This window comes from Schistocerca cancellata, chromosome 7 (assembly GCF_023864275.1).
Source record: "Schistocerca cancellata isolate TAMUIC-IGC-003103 chromosome 7, iqSchCanc2.1, whole genome shotgun sequence".
Lineage (NCBI taxonomy): Eukaryota > Metazoa > Arthropoda > Insecta > Orthoptera > Acrididae > Schistocerca > Schistocerca cancellata.
Genome location: NC_064632.1, coordinates 801,847 through 817,284, shown reverse-complemented (window position 1 = coordinate 817,284; position 15,438 = coordinate 801,847). Strand labels below are relative to the sequence as shown.

General features: G+C 46.0%; 2 pseudogenes; both read left to right on the top strand.

The window, feature by feature from the left end:
* The first annotated feature begins 6,721 nt into the window (after nt 1-6,721).
* LOC126092973 (5S ribosomal RNA) lies at nt 6,722-6,839 on the top strand (annotated as a pseudogene).
* Nucleotides 6,840-13,893: 7,054 nt separating this feature from the next.
* On the top strand, nt 13,894-14,011 carry LOC126093021 (5S ribosomal RNA; annotated as a pseudogene).
* Nucleotides 14,012-15,438: the final 1,427 nt, after the last annotated feature.

The following is a 15,438-nucleotide window of genomic DNA, read 5'->3' as shown; positions in this document are numbered from 1 at the left end:
TGATGATGATGATGATGATGATGATGATGGATAGGTTAAAGATAGATATATTGGGAATTAGTGAAGTTCGGTGGCAGGAGGAACAAGACTTTTGGTCAGGCAAATATAGTGTCATAAATACAAAATCACATAGGGTTAATGCAGGAGTCGGTTTAATAATGAATAAAAAATAGGAGTGCGGGTAAGCTACTACAAACAGCACAGTGAACGCATTATTGTGGCCAAGATAGACATGAAATCCATGCCTAGCACAGTAGTACAAGTTTATATGCCAACTAGCTCTGCAGATGACGAAGAAATTGATGAAATGTATGATGAGATAAAAGAAGTTATTCAGATAGTGAAGGGAGTCAAAAATTGAATAGTCATGGGTGACTGGAATTCAGTAGGAGGAAAAGGGAGAGAAGGAAACGTAGTAGGTGAATATGGATTCGGGCTAAGAAATGAAAGAGGAAGCCGCCTGGTAGAATTTTGCACAGAGCACAACTTAATCATAGCTAACACTTGGTTCAAGAATCATAAAAGAAGGTTGTATACATGGAAGAAGCCTGGAGATACTGACAGGTTTCAGATAGAATATATAATGGTAAGACAGAGATTTAGGAATCCAGTTTTAAATTGTAAGACATTTCCAGGGGCAGATGTGGACTCTGACCACAATCTATTGGTTATGAACTGTAAATTAAAACTGAAGAAACTGCAAAAAGGTGGGAATTTAAGGAGATGGAACCTGGATAAACTGACTAAACTAGAGGTTGTACAGAGTTTCAGGGAGAGCATAAGGGAACAATTGACAGGAATGGGGAAAAGAAATACAGTAGAAGAAGAATGGGTAGCTTTGAGAGATGAAGTAGTGAAGGCAGCTGAGGATCAAGTAGGTAAAAAGACGAGGGCTAGTAGAAATCCTTGGGTAACAGAAGAAATATTGAATTTAATTGACAAAAGGAGAAAATATAAAAATTCAGTAAATGAAACAGGCAAAAAGGAATACAAACGTCTCAAAAATGAGATTGACAGGAAGTGCAAAATGGCTAAGCAGGCATGGCTACAGGACAAATGTAAGGGTGTAGAGGCTTATCTCACTAGGGGTAAGATAGATACTGCCTGCAGGAAAATTAAAGAGACCATTGGAGAAAAGAGAACCACTTGTCTGAATATCAAGAGCTCAGATGGAAACCCGGTTCTAAGCAAAGAAGGGAAAGCAGAAAGGTGGAAGGAGTATATAGACGTCTATACAAGGGCAATGTACTTGAGGACAATATTATGGAAATGGAAGAGGATGTAGATGAAGATGAAAAGGGAGATACGATACTGCGTGAAGAGTTTGACAGAGCACTGAAAGACCTGAGTCGAAACAAGGCCCCCGGAGTAGACAACATTCCATTAGAACTACTGACGGCCTTGGGAGAGCCAGTCCTGACAAAATTCGACCATTTGGTGAGCAAGAAGTATGAGACAGGTGTAATACCCTCAGACTTCAGGAAGAATATAATAATTCCAATCCCAAAGAAAGCAGGTGTTGACAGATGTGAAAATTACCGAACAATCAGTTTAATAAGTCACGGATGCAAAATACTAACGCAAATTCTTTACAGACGAATGGAAAAACTGGTAGAAGCCAACCTCGGCTAAGATCAGTTTGGATTCCGTAGAAATGTTGGAACATGTGAGGCAATACTGACCCTACGACTTATCTTAGAAGCTGTATTAAGGAAAGGCAAACCTACGTTTCTAGCATTTGTAGACTTAGAGAAAGCATTTGATAATGTTGACTGGAATACTCTCTTTCAAATTATGATGGTGGCAGGGGTAAAATACAGGGAGTGAAAGGCTATTTACAATTTGTACAGAAACCAGATGGCAGTTATAAGAGTCGAGGGACATGAAAGGGAAGCAGTGGTTGGGAAGGGAGTGAGACAGGGTTGTAGCCTTTCCCCAATGTTATTCAATGAGTATATTGAACAAGCAGTAAAGGAAACAAAAGAAAAATTCGAAGTAGGTATTAAAATCAATGGAGAAGAAATAAAAACTTTGCAATTTGCCGATGACATAATTCTATCACAGACAGCAAAGGACTTGGAAGAGCTATTGAACAGAATGCACAGTGTCTTGAATGGTGGATATAAGATGAACATCTAGAATAGCAAAATGAGGATAATGGAATGTAGTCGAATTAAATCAGGTGATGCTGAGGGAATTAGATTAGGAAATATACACTTAAAGTAGTAGATGAGTTTTGCTATTTGGGGAGCAAAATACATGATGATGGTTAAAGTAGATAGAATATAAAATGTAGACTGGCTATAGCAAGTAAAACGTTTCTGAAGAAGGGAAAAATTGTTAACATTGGGTATAGGTTTAAGCGTCATGAAGTCTTTCCTGAAAGTATTTGTATGGAGTGCAGTCATGTATGGATGTGAAACATGGTCGATAAGTAGTTTAGACAAGATGAGAATACAAAGTTTCAAAAAGTGGTGCTACAGAAGAACCCTGAAGATTAGTTGCGTAGATCATGTAACTAATCAGGAGGTACTAAATAGAATTGGGGAGAAGAGAAATTTGTGGCACAACTTGACTGGAAGAATGGATTGCTTTGTAGGACATGTTCTGAGGCATCAAGGGATCACCAATTTCGTATTGGAGGGCAGCATGGAGGGTAAAAATCATAGAGAGAGACCATGGCATGAATACATTGAGCAGATTCTGAAGGATGTAGGTTGCTGTAGCTACTCAGAGATGAAGAAGTTTGCACAGGATAGAATAGCAGGAAGAGCTGCATCAAACCAGTCTCTGGGCTGAAGACCACAACAACAATTTCTTCAATGGATTGGATACAAAATTTCTTACATTTGTCTGGGGCTATGGCAATATCATCTTTTTGGTTAGGGTAGACAATAGAGTTAATTTCACTTCCAACTTCTTTGCATTTTTTCTGTTATTATTTTATTTATTTATTAATTTTTTGTACTTTTCAATGTTTGTTATATCATGTAGTCTCTTTGCTTCATTGATTGCCTGCTCATACTTACACTTAGCTCTACCATACAATTCTTTATACACTTCTGATTTACCAGTTTAGTACAGTGCAGAAAATAGCATAACAGTAACATGGTTATAGAAAATCCATGGATAAACATTGAGAAACTTTCTATTCATCTCCAAGCTACTGCAAAAATATTGCATGCTGTAAGAAAAGCAAAAATATAATGGGAAAGAAATGGATCACACCAGTCATTCCATGGGAAGGAAGGGACCTGAAACATCCATATGAGAGTCACAAAAAATATTAAAAATCAAACCAGTAATGAAGACTGCACAAACAGAGAGAGAGAGAGAGAGAGAGAGAGAGAGAGAGAGAGAGAGAGAGAGAGATATTACCGCAGATTGCTGAAAGAAATAAAGACAATGTACTTCAAGAAATCAATTACCCACCTAATATGGCAAAGACTGTCTGGACTTTGATTAGCACAGACAGAAAAGAAATTCGTGCCGACAATAATGAAAACATAATACCTAAAAAAGAGAAGGAAGTGAACTTTTGGACCCACATTTCATCTATTCCATTTTCTATGAACACAATTGTAACTATGGTAGACAATCTCATATGACAAAATCCCACAAAACAAAACAAAAAGAATGATATATTTCTTTAAGCATTTTAAATGTAACAGAGTGTTTATTTCTGTTTCTCACAAATGATCTGTAAATATAAAAAATAATCTGCAAAACGAAAATAAAGAAAAAATTGCCATAGGGCCCGATAGTGGAGCCACTGACGTTTCTAATAAACAAGTGTAGGGAAGAATCCCTGAGCCTCAAAGCCAACACAGTATTGGGTCAACTGCTTTTCATTCTCTATATAAACGATATGAGTACACTAAAGGGTCCAAATGTCATTATATATGCTGATGACATGGGTCAATGGAGGTGGCCAATCCCACCCGTCAGCTTTGGCCCATGACGTAAAGGTGTTGTGGTGTGTGACGTATTATGGTGCAGAGTTTAGTTTATGAGTGTGTTTTGTTTGTAGATGCTGTCTTGTTGCGGTTGGTGGTGTGTGTATGGTCCGCATGTTATGTGGTGTACACTGGGTTCATTTGGGACTCGGTGCTAGAAGTGTGCTTTTATCAGTCGTGACTTCTATAGCAGAACGAAAATTGATTTCAGTGAGTTAAGAATTAAGTTTCTGTTGTGTTATGATTATTTGTGGCTTCTATTATTACGTATGGATATGACTTCTAGGTTTAATAGTGTGCGTCTGCGGACTAAAATGGGGGACGACATATTGTCCTTTATTAATATCTGCAACTTTTTGGGCTTGTGGTGGAGATAGTGAAATGTGGTGTATGCACGCTGAATATGTGATTATCCAGAGTTCTGGCATCTCGGACCAGGGACTGTTGGTGGGTTTTTGTCTTTGGGGGGAGTGTGAAGTGTGAAAGAGAGAGAGAGAGATAGAGAGAGAGAGAGAGAGAGAGAGAGAGAGATTGGGGTGGCTGACCTAGTGTTTAGTGCCAGAACTTTTTTGGGGTAAATAGTCATTGTTTTGGATATATTGTTCACGTGTTATGATGTTTGGTGGAGTTTTCATATGTTGTTCGGTTGGTGTTACTTACTGCATGTGTTGGTAGCTGATATTTTGGTATCGGCACTTGTGGTTGATTTATGTTTCTTAGGGGAAGAACTCAATTCCAATTTTTTTGGTATCGTCAGTTGTATTTGAGCCATATAGGTCATGGGAAGTGTCTGATTCCAATTTGTCATCGTAGCTATGTGAGTTTTGGTATCGTGAGCTGCTGTTGGCTTATATAGGTCAAGGGAAGTGTCCGATACCAATATGTCGTCATAGCTGTTTTGGTATCGTAAGCTGCTGTTGACCTATACAGGTCAAGGAAAGTGTGCAATTCCCGTTGTTTCATGTGTTGGTTTTGTGGTATTAATAGTTGCGATGTGATTATAATTTTTTGAGTAGTTGGTTTTTATTTTGTGGTATCGACAATTGCTGTTGATCTATGCAGGTGAAGGGAAGTGACCGATGCCTGTCGATATTGTGAGTGTAGCGGAATTTGTGATATTGTGGTGTTTTTATGTAGTCGTTTTGTGTGGTTTGGGATCGTGGTGTGTGCCTGTATGTGTTTATATTTAGTTTGTCCCCACCCATAAACCCCCAATTTCCCGCACTGGTCTCGTTAGTTTGATTATATTTTTGGAGGAAGATGTGTCTGTTGGTTTTATATCTATTTTTGTGTTCATGTAATGACGTTATAGGCGCTATATTGGAGATATTGAGAAGCCGTTTCCACCATATTAGTGAGAGTCAAAGCATACGAGTGGAATCGGACGCTTCTGTAATCCAGATAATGCATATTTTGTAGCTAGTGACAGCACTTACAATGATCTGGAGAAAAAACTTCCTCTGGACACAGAAAATGCAAACCAGTATTTCAGTGGCAACAGTTTGTTCATAATTGGTACACACAAAATTTGTAAATGCAGTTCAAAGCCAGCAGGAATATCCATACTGAAAATATCAGCCTAAAGTATGGGAACACAGACCTACAACAGACAAGTAGCTATATTTAAGTATTTGGGTGTAGTGATAAATCTGGGAAAATTATGTTGATAATGTGTATCCAAAAATATGTACGATTCTTATCAGTCCTGTAACGTAAAACTCTTGTTTTTCTTGCTTGTTTCAAGCTGTCATCATGTAAGATGATCTAAGGACCTATAAACGCTAACGTTATTCTTGTTGGTTTATCAAACGTCGTATTTGTTTGTGTTACATCTATTAATAACGCAGTAATCTCGCATACACAATCTGTGTTTGGAAATTATATGACAAACTGTCACGTAAAACAATAATACCGTTCTCTATCAATACAACCAACGTAATACGGCCTGGTATATCAAAATGTGAAGTTGTTCGAGATCTTTAATGTTAAAGTTACGCAATTACAGATATTGGAGTTATGTTACGTACAAATACACTATAAGACATTGTAATAAATTCGATCTCTTTTATTAAGGGATACAGTCAGACTGGAATTATATTGTTACTAGAAACCTCGGTACTTCCTTTCGGAAAACCACTTGGCAAGTGTTTTGTTTAAGATCACTGAAGATGCCAGTACGAGAATATGAGCATTAATTTAATCATTTGTAGAATGCGCAACTGCAATTTATCTATCAGTAATCACGCAATAATACTAGCATCCTCATACACAAATGAAAGACAGAATTAAAAATGGCACTTTTTGGAGAGATCTTTAATATGGTGGATCATTACTTTCGTAATACGCAAAATCGCAGGCTTCAATACTGCTGTTATTTACTTGCGTCTCGACTAGAGTCTCGCGACCCGCTGGTCGCAATGCTGCGCTTCTGATTCGCTACTGTATATGACGTCATGAATTTTACTGTCAGCCAATCAGCATCGCGACCAGCGGGTCGCGAGACGCAGGTCCTAAAGATGCGTCGCCAGCGAGTGTCGGAGGCCGCACGCACCAAACGAATGACAGGCGGTGCACCGAGCAGCCGTGTTGTGCGCCTCACCCACGTTCGGCAGTCGCCTATGAGACGGCGAGGCGAGAGCGCACTCTGCGCCACCTTCGAGGTGGAAAGACGTGCTTTGCGTCAAATGTGCCACGGAAAGGGGCGATTGCATGTGTTGGGAGGAGAGGCGAATGCTTCTTCTGTGGTGCGGCTACAGTATAAAGACGCCAACGGCCATATCACGTTGAATACACCGGTTCTCGTCCGATCACCGAAGTTAAGCAACATTGGGCCCGGTTAGTATTTGGATGGGTGACCGCCTGGCAACACCTCGGTGCCGAGCGAGCAGTGTTTACCTTGTGCGACTTGGCCGGCGGCGCCTCGCGTGTCGTCTGCTTCCTTTGCCACGTGGCTTTCTTTCTACTGAACTGTAAGTAATGGATATGCTTTACGATGATAGTGAAGAGCGACAGAACAATGTTCAGTGCGAGTTTGATTGTTCCGTAGAGAAACCTTCGGCTTTTGAGATTCATCCTTGGTTAATTGAGGATTTGTTGTTGTCTACTAATGACGTACTCGGTATTCAGTTCGATACGTTCTTAAATTCTGTGTTCTTAAAACTCAAATCTTCCGATCTGTGTGATGCTGTAGTTTCTGTTAATGACGGTGTTCGCAAATTTAGACACCTTAACGGAAATATTAGTAATGTCACTGTGTCTCACGCTGGTTTTGGTCTTCGACATATACGGATATTTAACCTTCCGTTTGAGATTCGTAACGACACTATTTCTCGTCACTTGCGGCCATATGGCACTGTTTTATCTGTCGTGAAAGAGAAATGGTCGTCTGCGTATATATTTCAAGTCGAGAACGGTGTGCGCAGTGTTAAGATGGTGGTTAGGCAGCATATTCCATCTTTTATTTTGGTAAACGGTCACCGTGCGTTTGTCACGTACAGTGGCCAGCCACAAACTTGCTCCTTTTGTAATGGTGTAGGACATTATAGGCAGGATTGTCCGAAGCGAAAACGGCCTGTTCAGCTACCACTTGAGGCCGATTTGCAAGGAGTTAGTTTTGCTTCCGTCGCCGCAACGGTCTTGGGTTCCGCCCCCCCCGCCCCCGCGCGGCGTGCGGCAGATGTTAATCTTGCTGCCGCCGCGGAAGCGATGGATGTGTCTGCTGATCATACTGTCTCTGCTGTTGCAACTACCGGCCAGGAATCTTTGTCCGCGGTTTCGGAAAACGAGCCTGCTGTTGTTCAACCGGTTGTGGGTGCTGTTGTGTCGGAGACAGTCTCTGACTGCGTGCCACAGTCGGTAAGCGATGTTGTTTCGCGCCCTAATTCGGACTCTGTTGCACCTACTGTGTCGCAGGCGGAGCCCTCTCCTTCTGTGCCTGCGCCCATCGTTGCACCCTCTGACGTTTCTGTGCCTCTTCCTGTTGCGGAATCGTGCGATGTTTTTGTGGAACCCAAACCGCAGCGGGATGAAGCTCGTTCTCGAAGTTCCAGTAGGCAACGCTTTCGCAGTGCAAGTAGCTCCCCTTCCTACGACAGGGGTTTAACGAGAGGTGACCGTAGTCCGTCCGCAGTGGGGCGCTCCCCCGCCTCTTCTTGGGCGTCGCAGCGCCGCGCGGCGAGACCTCGACGTGGAGCTACGGCCGCCTCAGGCTGCCGGCTCCGGGCGTCAGCCGCCGCGCAAACAACAGCAGCAGCGTGCCTCCTCTCGCCACGCACAGTCAGCTGATCTGAGTGTTGCAGTGCAGCAACGTGACGTTGCTGTTCGCCATCTGCGGACTGTGTTAAGTCAACCCGCCTCTGTAGACGTGCCTGTTTTAGCGCCAGACACAGTCTCGGCTGTGACTGCAGCATCTCTGTCGACTAAACGGAAGGCTGAGGATGTACACCGTCGTCGTGCTGGTCCTTCTATTCACGACCGCGTGTCGGTGCCTTCTTCCGACGTGGAGATGTCCGTTAAGGATTCTGTGTCGGTCGCTTCTGGCGTGACGGCTACTGCCACCCTGCCGCCCCTCTCCCCCTTCGAGCCTTCAGAGTGGGCGAAGGATGTTGTGGAGGGTGGGGAGACGAAGTGTGTGTCCTGTGTGCCCCCTCCTCTGTCGCGCACCTGCACGTCCCGTGTTTTATGTGTGTTTTACTTTTGTGTGTGTCTTTTAATTGTGTGAGTCTATGACTTACGATTTTAGCCAGTGGAATGTTGTCACCATTAATCTTAACAAATTGAGTCACCCGTGTAAGATACTGGCTTTTAAGGACTTTTTACGCGATCACCACTGCCATTTTGTCTTTTTACAAGAGGTGACGCGTGATGCCCTTGTTTTTTTACACGATTTTAGTGACTTTACTGTTATTGACAATGTTTTACCGGATCACAGTACAGGAACTGCCATTTTAGTACGTTCTGACCTCGCTATTTCACATGTTGCTCTTTTACCTAATGGTCGTGCCGTTAGTTGCACTATACTGGGCGTTGTCTTTGTTAACGTTTATGCTCCGTCTGGGAACAATAAGCCGGCGAGGGCTGTTTTTTATGGGCAGGAATTGTGTGCGCTGTTACACCGGAATGTGGATGCTTTAGTTGTAGGCGGCGATTTTATTTGCGTTTTAGATGTTGTTGATCAGGTGCCTCGTCCTAACATTTGTCGCGAGCTCGGCGACTTGATTCGCAGTTTTCAGCTTATTGATACGTGGCGTGTTTTAAACCCTGATGTTACGCATTTTACTCATTTTTATCCCACGGGGCACAGCCGCCTGGACAGAATTTACGTTTCTGCCCCGCTTTCTGCCCGTATTTGCCGCACGGAAATGTTTCCCGTGCTGTCTTCTGATCATTCCGGTTACCTTTGTCAGCTTTTATTGCCTAGATTTTGTCTTCCCAGACGAAAGAATTTGTGGAAATTTAATTGTGCATTATTGAACGACGCCCATTTTGTGACGTGTTTTACCAATTTGTGGCACAAATTGCTCGGGACTAAGCGAGGTGACTGTAGTGTGCTGGAGTGGTGGGTCGGGGAGGCCAAGCCGGTGATCAGGCGGTTTTTGCTGGATTTCAGCCGCGAGGCGGCTCGGTGGCGTCGCGCTACGGCCCACTTCCATCAGGCGTGTTTGCAAGACCTCGCGCTGCGCGTGACGTCACAGCCTGCCTTGCTGCCCGCTTTTAAGCAATTCCAGCGTAAGCTTCTCGCTGATTTGCGTGATGTTAGTGACGGTGTCGTCGTCCGCAGCCAGCCTGCGGGGGTTGTGGATGGCGAACCTTTGTCGCTTTATCATCTGAACAGGGAACGAAGGCGGCGCGCCCGTCTGCACATCGGTACCTGGAAACAGTGCGACGGTGAACGGACTACTGTCCAGTCCGACATTGAGCGGGATGTTTTTACTCATTTTAGTTCCCTTTTCCGTGCGCTGGATGTTGATTGTAATGCGTTGCGGGATTTTTTACAAGTCATACCTCATGTTTTAACTCGTACGGATAGGACGCATTTGAATGCTGCTTATGTACCTGACGACCTGTACGACGCTATCCGACGAAGCCCTAAAAGTAAATCGCCTGGTCCCGACGGCATTCCTGCTCAATTTTATCTGAAATTTTATGATCTTTTTCGTGATGTTTTTGTGGCTCTTTTAAATGAAATACGGGATGGTGCTGTTATCCCTGCTGCGTTTGAGGAGGGGGTAGTGACATTGGTTCCCAAATCGACTGCGACGCCCTGCATTGATGCTGTTCGGCCGATCACTTTACTGAACGCCGACTTTAAGATTGTGACGCGCTGTGTGGCTCAACACCTTAAAGTTGTTTTACCGTCTGTCCTCTGTGATAGTCAATCATGTGTGGTGCAGGGTCGAAACATTTTTGACGCCGTCCTCGCCTATCGCGACTGTATCGGTTTTGTTAAAAGTGCGAGACTGCCGACAGCTGCCATCTTCTTAATTGATTTCAAAAATGCTTTTGACCGCATTAGCCATGTGTACCTCCGCCAGGTTCTTGTGCGGATGGGCTTCGGTTTTAAGTTTACGACTGTGGTAAAGCATCTTTTACAGAATGCGACGTCACGTGTTAGTGTCAATGGCCACTTGACGCCTGCTTTCTGTGTTGGGCGCTCAGTGCGGCAGGGGTGTCCCCTTTCCATGGCCCTTTTCTCTGTAGCTTTAGATCCGTTGCTGCGAATTATCGGCCGCGACTGCCGCGGCATTCAGATAGGGACGCACCGCCTCATTTGCAAGGCGTACGCCGACGATCTTGGTGTTTTTCTTGGCCATTCTGATGACGTTGACACTTTATATGGCGCACTGCAACGCTTTGAAAAAGCCACAGGTGCCATTGTCAACCCAGCTAAGACTGTTTGTTTGCCTCTTACACCCCGTGCACGGTCCATACAGCAGAGCTGGTTCTGTGTCCGCGAACAGCACAAAGTCCTGGGCGTGCTTTTTTCTTCTCATCCACAACGGATGGAAGCGCTCAATTGGCGGTCCACGCTGCATAAGGTGTGCGCCGTTGCCAAGATCTATGCGGCTCGCACGTTGGCGCTTCGTGACAAGGTGGCCTTGATCAATACTAACATTCTGGCCAGGGTGTGGTACCTCGCGCAGGTCCTTCCACTGCCTCGGCAGTTGGAACGTGCCCTCAAACAGGCGGTGTATTGGTTTTTATGGCGAGGTGACATTTTTAAAGTCTCGTGTGACACCTGTACTCTCAGCCCGACAGATGGTGGTTTGGGTCTAGTAGATCTTCGCGCGAAGTGCTCTGCTCTCCTTTGGAAACGGACCACCGTTGTCATGGAGAGGGCCCTGAACGGTACCACTGCGGCGGTTTTCAGTATGTATCGTCCTTCATCAGTGGAGGCGCCGGTGAATGTCTCGCACATTCCGTTTTTTCTTAATTATGTGCGTCGCTACTATATGGATAACAGCTACCTCGCGCTCTGTGATGTTCCCAGCCTTCGAGTCTGCGACATCGTCTCCGCTTTCCGTGGATCACCTGTGCGTTGTAAGTGGGAGTATCGGCTACCGTGGTATAATTGGGTCACGGTATGGAAGAATCTTGCCAGCCATGTTCTTCCTCCCTCTGTACATGCCGTGTGGTACAAGGTTGTGCATCGTACCTTCCCTACGAATGCGAAGCTCCATTCCATCAACCTCATCTCGTCTGGAGCTTGCGATTTGTGTGATGCGGAAGATACACTTGAACACCGTTTCATGTGTGGACATTTTCGCAGTGTTTGGGATGCCGCCAGAGATATGATTCGCCTAATCAATCGAGTGGATATGCGTTCAGTCTTGCCGACCGACGCTTTAATTTCTCAATGCGTCGCCTACCCGAATACTAAGAAGAATGCTACGGTGTGGCTCCTGGGTCATACCGTTTTTGTGATGTTTCACCTGAAATTGACTACTGATTTGGACTATCTTACCTATTTATGGACTCAGCATGAACAAACTGAAGCTTTGCCTGGCTATCGTGCTACTTTTGCAAATTTTTTGAAGGTTGCACTTGCTCATGCCTTTGCCCGGATGTCGGTGGATACTTAACATGTTTTGCGTTTGGTATATTATTCTACTTTGACCGCTCAAGCTGTGTTTTTCAAGGAACGAACATTATTGGAAATACGTGTACTCAGAGGAACTCTTCTTTTTCTTCTTTGTGTTATTTTTCATTTCCGGTATAGTTTACCTTTTTCTTGTTTCTGATTTTTTTATGCTGTGGACATCGGCACTTTTATTTAAGAGAACTGGTTTTCTCCTGTAGGTCTCCCATGTGGCGGCAGTGCTATTTTCACTTTTTTACTAGTGTTACCGCGCAGTGACTTTCATTTTTTTTTCCCTTTTCGTTTCAGTTGTCCACCTGATGGACTTTACTCCTCAGTTTTACTGGTGTGGAACTTCCCCGGTAATTGTGACACTGAGGAAGTGTTTTTTTTTTTTTGTACTGGATTTTTGTTTCCCTGGCGGAGTCATTGTCTCCATGCAGAAGATTACTGGACTTTTTTTGCTCTTGCCGCTTTCTCCCAATGGACGTCGACCCTTTTAAGGACACCAACGGGGGATACTGATTTTTCGTCCGTTCGTCGTGGGACATGGAGTCAACACCACCTTTATAGCTCATGAAGCTCGCCAATAGAAGGCATTTTGTGGAGAGCGACAAGGCCGTGCTATAAGGGGAGATGGGAGGCCCGTTATAAAAAAAAAAAAAAAAGGTGCTGTTGGCTCTATCTCATTTTTTCATTTTTACGTCGCTGCACCTGTCAGCCCGCTTTTCGTACTAACTTTCAGGTGTTGACAAAGATGCTTCCACAAGCATTTTAAGCTACTGTATCAAACGTAAGATACGAAATTACAGTAATGAACTCAGTTTGAGCAAGAATGCGTGAAAGAAGAGTGCCAGAACGCCTCGGAAATAACAACACACTACGAATCGACAGATGAGTTTTGAAATACGTCAGGGCCTACTGTTTTATAGCAGTGCTAAATTCCACAATGTAAATAAACAAAAAAGAAAGAAATAAAATCTTCCGTTCTCGTCCGCTCACCGAAGTGAAGCAACAACGTTAGAACTCAGGTGGGTGAGCGCCAGAGAACTCTGGCTGCCTTCATTTTTCGCTTTTTAGTCGCTACTCCTGCCAGCCCTCATTCCATACCACCTTTCTGTTGTGACAAAGAGACTTCCTTAAGCATTTTAAACGGCCGTAAGGTACGAAACTGCAGTAATTAACTCAGTTTGAAGGAGAATGTGCCAACCAAGTTTGCCAGGAAGTCTTTGAAAACGACAAAACAGTACGAATCGGGCGGTATGCTCCGAAATACGTTAGCGCCTCCCTATCGTTGTGCAGTGGCGTACAGCTCCAAATTCGATTTGTAATCATAAATTTCTTCTTTTGTCGTCTCGCTGCCTCCCGCAGACGTTTCTCGCGCTTGTGCTGTCATATGGACCGCGACCCGAGCAGCAGTCGAGCAAAGTCGGGACGGAAGGGGGGACAGGCGCCAATGCACCGCGCAAATTACGCAAATATCTGGAAGCGCGGCGTGTTTCAGGCAGGTGAGAAAGCCTCCGTCGGTCCAGCAGGACACTGCCACACCCCGCGCAGTCCCCCCGCCGCCCGGCCACGCGCAAGCCCCGCGCCGGATAACAGGAACAAGGCGCGTCGCCAGCGAGTGACGGAGGCCACACGCACCAAACGAATGACAGGCGGTGCACCGAGCAGCTGTGCTGTGCGTGCCTCACCTACGTCCGGCAGTCGCCTCTGAGACGCCGAGGCGAGCACGCACTCCGCGCCACCTTCGAGGTGGAAGGACGTGCTTTGCGTCAAATGTGCCACGGAAAGCGGCGATTGCGTGTGTTGGCAGAAGAGGCGAATGCTTCTTCTGTGGTGCGGCTACAGTATAAGGACGCCAACGGCCATACCATGTTGAATACACCGGTTCTCGTCCGATCACCGAAGTTAAGCATCATCGGGCCCGGTTAGTACTTGGCTGGCTGCCCGCCTGGCAACACGTGTGCCGCTCGCTATTGTGCGTCCCAGGTAGCCGAGGATTACCGGCCGCCGAGCCGTTGCCGCCCGACATCCTACCGCGCCGCGCCCGCGCCCGCCGCCTGCCGGCTCCCGCGCCGCGCCAGCCGTAGCTGTTTCCTCGCCTTAACGTGAGCTTCAACGATTTGGTGAGTCAAAATGACTACTTACAACCGATCTAATACGATGCTGCAGTTGCAATTTGACCGGGAATTCGTTAGGCCAACGTCGTTTGAAATTGAGGATTGGATGTTTAGTGAACTGAGGATAGAGGAGGATGAACTTGAGGGACTGATGCTGGACTTTACAGTATACAGTCTTTTCATTAAATTAAAAACGCTCATACGATGTGAAACCTTGGTGACCACCCACGGTGGCATACGTAAATTCACGCACAGGGACGGTGCCGTGAGTGACGTAAAGATCTCGTATGCTGGTTACGGTGTGAGGCACTTGAAGGTCTACGATCTGCCTTTCGAAGTGCCGGACGAGGAAGTTGCACGATGTATCAGACTGTACGGAGAAGTCCTGTCGGTGAACCGCGAGTTCTGGGGAGCGGGACACAGATACAAGGTCGACTCGGGCGTCAGGGCTGTGACGATGGTATTAAAGAAACACGTGCCATCTTTCGTGATGATTGGAGGGCACAGGGGAGTGGTGCAGTACAATGGCCAGCCCCAGACGTGCTCCATATGCAACTCCACAGAGCATATGCGCGCAAACTGCCCAAGAAACAAACGACCGGCGCAACTGCCACGGCAACCGAATACGAATGCCGAGCAACAGAACATTACCGGCAGCTACACCGGAGCTGTAGCTGGAGAAGCGCCACGTTTAAACGAAGAGCCGGTCGTAGCCGTAGCAGCCACAGAAGCGACAGCGGAAGTGGCAGCCCCGTTAGCCGCCGCCACGGAAAGCCCAGCGCCTCCCCACCCCCTGCCGTCGTCCCGGCCCCGGCCGCGGCCAGCGCAGGTAGCGCGGGAGAGAAACGCCAGCTCAGCTCCGACTCGGAGGGCGAAGGCACAATGGAGTGCGTGGTGGCCGCAGCCCCCGCCCAGGAAACAGCTGTGGCCAGCCAGACGGCCGGCCCCAGCAGCAACACGCCACAAACGTTTAGTGAGATGCGCGAGGCCAGCATCAAGAAATCTGTTAACAAAATTGCGCACATACTTAAAGAGTCGGACGACGAGAGGAAGGACACCAACACAGAGCGGCAAAAGCCGACAAAACCGAAAAGGAAAGGCGCCAGGAGGAGCCACGATAACGCAGAACGGATGGAGACATCTGATGGAGAATCATCAGACGCACCACCCGCAAAAACCGTAACGCACACCAGCAAACCCGAGGACGTCGTCCTACGGCCTGACCGGCCACAGCACACACCCGACCCGCCCCAGCAAAGCGCCTGACGACCCTCGTTCTAAA